The sequence below is a fragment of the Chiloscyllium plagiosum genome, chromosome 16 (genome assembly GCF_004010195.1).
Source record: "Chiloscyllium plagiosum isolate BGI_BamShark_2017 chromosome 16, ASM401019v2, whole genome shotgun sequence".
Lineage (NCBI taxonomy): Eukaryota > Metazoa > Chordata > Chondrichthyes > Orectolobiformes > Hemiscylliidae > Chiloscyllium > Chiloscyllium plagiosum.
In genome coordinates, this window is record NC_057725.1 from 1,137,439 (window position 1) to 1,141,151 (window position 3,713).

The window sequence follows — 3,713 nt, forward strand, 5'->3', positions numbered from 1 at the left end:
GACACTCTGGCAGCAGGAAACATGTTTCCGCTGATGGGTGAGTGCCAAACCAGAGGACACAGCTTAAAAATAGGGGGTAGACCATTTAGGACAGAGATGAGGAGAAACTTCTTCACCCAGAGAGTGGTGGCTGTGTGGAATGCTCTGCCCCAAAGGGCAGTGGAGGCCAAATCTCTGGATACTTTCAAGAAAGAGTTGGATAGAACTCATAAGGATAGAGGAATCAAGGGTTATGGGGATAAGGCAGGAACAGGATACTGATTGAGAATGATCAGCCATAATCATATTGAATGGCGGTGCAGGTTAGAAGGGCTGAATGGCCTACTCCTGCACCTATTGTCTATTGAATAGGAAGGGAGTAGCGGGATACAGACCCGGTAAGTGAAAACAGTTTTAGTGTGGATGGGCAAAATGTGTCAGTGCAGACCTGGAGGGCCAAAGGTCTTGTTCTTTGTTCTACATTCTGTCCTATCTACCTGCGACTTCACTTTCAAGGAGCTATGAACCCGCACTCCAAGGTCTCTTTGTTCAGCAACACACCCCAGGACCTTACCATTAAGTGTAGACACATCGTGCTCTGATTTACTTTTCCAAAATGCAGCACCTCACATTAAACTCCATCTGCCACTCCTCAGCCCACTGCCTCATCTGATCAAGATCCCGCTGTAATCTGAAGTAACCCTCTTCACTGTCCACCACACCTCCAATATTGGCATAATCTGCAAACTTACTAACTATATCTCCTGTGTTCACATCCAAATCATTTATATAAATGACAAAAATTAGAGGACCCAGCACCAATCCTTGTGGTGCACTCCACTGGTCACAGGCCTCCAGTCTGAAAAATATCCCTCCACCACCACCCTCTGTCTTCTACCTTTGAGCCAGTTCTATATCCAAATGGCGAGTTATCCCTGTATTCAATGTGATCTAACCTTGCTAACCAGTCTCCCACGGGGAGCCTTGTCGAACACCTTACTGAAGTCCAGATAGATCACACCCACCGCTCTGACCTCATCAATATCATTTTTGCTTCTTCAAAAAACTCAATCAAGTTTGAGAGACATTATTTCCCACGCATAAAGCCATGTTGATTATCCCTAATCAGTCCTTGCCTTTCCAAATGTATATAACTCCTGTCCCTCAGGATTCCCTCTAACCTGCCCACCACAATGTCAGGCTCACCGGTCTAGAGTTCCCTGGTTTTTCCTTACCAAATTTCTTAAGTAGTGCACCACGTTAGCCAACCTCCAGTCTTCCGGCACCTCACCTGTGACTATCGATGATACAAATATCTCAGCAAGTGCCCAGCAATTACTTGCTGAGCTTCCCACAGAGTTGTAGCGTTATTCTCCACAGACCCCAGGGATTTATCCACCTTTATCTGTTTTAAGATGTCCAGCACTATCTCCTCTGTAATATGGACATTTTTCAAGATATCGCTATTTATTTCCCCACATTCTATATCTTCCATGTCCTTCTCCATGTAAATACTGATGCAAAATACTCGTTTAGTATTTCCCCCATCTCCTGTGGTTCCACACATAGGCTGCCTTGCTGATCTTTGAGGAGTCCTATTCTCTCCCTGCTTACCCTTTTGTCCTTAATGTATTTGTGGAATACCTTTGGATTCTCCTTAAGCCTATTTACCAAAGTTATCTCAAGTCCCCTTTTTGCCCTCCTAATTTCCCTCTTATGCTTTTATATTCTACTAAGGATTCACTCGATCCCTGCTGTCTATCCCTGACATATGCTTCCTTCTTATTCTGAACCAAAATCTCAATTTTTCTTGTTATCCAGCGTTCCCTACACCTATCAGCCTTACCCATCACTCTAACAGGAACATACTGTTTCTGGGGAAAGGGGATCAACCAGAATTATAGTCAACCCTTGTCAGAACCATCGATACACGAGGCCCAGGTGGGAAGAGCGATGAGGTTCTGATCGCAGGTTTGTTGAGGCGAGGAAGGAGATTAAGAAACAAAACCTGGCGCAGTGATGCCATGCACTAGTGACTGTAATAGCAGGAGGAGTGATCAGTGGAATGGCTCTGTGGCTGACACACTAGTGTAAGAGAGAGGGCATCAGATCTCTGAGGTATTGGCACCAGTTCTAGGGCAGGTGGGACCTATGCCAGCTGGACTAGTTGCATCATGACAGAACTGGGACTCCTATCCTCGCAGGGAGATTTGCTCATGCCATGGCAGGGTGGGTTGGAACTCACTTGCTGGGGGTGGGAACCTGAGAGGTAACCCAGATTGACAGGGGTAAAGTTGGTAACAGGAAGTTAGAAAAATGGTCATGAGACTGGAAGGCAGGAGAAACAAGGCTGAGCATTGAGTTTGTTCCAAATGTGGAATTACATCAAAAAGGCAAAGTAAACAGCACTACCTGAATGTACACATTGTTCACAACAAGGTCAATGATTTACAGGCACAGATGGAGAGGCATGGTTATGAGAGAATGGTCATTCCAGAAACATGGTGACCAGGACTGGAAACTGAATATTGAAGGATATTCAACATTTTAGGAAAAGCAGACAAGAAGGAGAAGGGGTTGGAGTTGGGATTATAATAAGGACTGAGAGCAAGATGTTAGTAAGAGAGGATTCCAGATCGGAAAATCACAGGGGGAACCTGTTTGGGTGGAGTTAAGTAACAACAAAGGGCAGCAGAGTTTAGTTGAAGTTATTTAGAAATGGTTGTGTGAGGCACAGTGGGAGATGGGAGAGGCATGTAGCATGAACAGTTATGATGGAGGATTTCAATGTGCATATAGACTGGGTAAAACAACTGAGCATAAAAACTGTCAAGGGTGAGTTGCTGGAGTATGTTAGGGTTAGTTTTCCAGAGCAGTGTGCTGAGCAACTGACTGGAGGACATGCTGTTTTAGATCTAACATTATGTACTGAAAGAAAGGCTAATGAATAATCTAATTGTACAATAACGTTTTAGGAGGAGTGACTACCATATTGTAGAATTTTACAATACGCTTGAAAGCAAGGTAGTTCAATCTGAAGCAAGGTGTTACATTTGAATAAGGGAGATTATGAAAGCATTGAGTACAAATTGGCAGAGGTGGGCTGGGAAAATACATGAAAAAATGTGTCTGGATATAAGCGATGGATAATCTTTAACAGCAACTATACATTCCTTCAAGTGACAAATGCTTAACGGTCAAAAGGAGGTGACTCTTGATCATCAAAAGAAGGTCAGGATTGTATAAGATTAAAAGAAAAAGCCTTTAAAATTGCCAGAAATAGCAGTAATTCTGAGGATTGGGGTTTATAAAATACAAGAAAGGAGGACCAAGAAACTGGTGGTGGAAGGAGATTAAAGTATGAATGCAATCTCACAAAAAACATAAAAATGGACTGTAAGAGCTTCTATGAGCTTCATAAATAGCAAACATGTGGCTAAAATAGAGGAGTCTATTATCGGCAGGGTCAGGAGAATTTTGAATGGAGAATCGCGAAATGCCATACAGGCAAAGTCATTGTTTTGCTTTGTCTGTTCTCAGAGGAAGATGCCAGAAATCTCCCGTAACTAGAGATCCAAATGGCTAAGGAGAATGAGAAGTTGAAGGAAATATATATTAGTCAGAAGATTGTGATGGAGAAATTATTGTGGCTGCAAGTTGGGAAATGTTCGGGACCTGATAGTCTAAACCTTCATCCCAGAGTGTTGGAGGAGGTCACTATAGAGAGTTGATAC

General features: G+C 43.3%; 1 protein-coding gene across 3 annotated transcripts in view; it reads left to right on the forward strand.

The window, feature by feature from the left end:
* LOC122557604 (SH3 and multiple ankyrin repeat domains protein 2-like) overlaps positions 1 to 3,713 on the forward strand; it is a 473,900-nt gene that overhangs the window by 448,671 nt on the left and 21,516 nt on the right. The gene's annotated exons all lie outside the window — the stretch shown is intronic.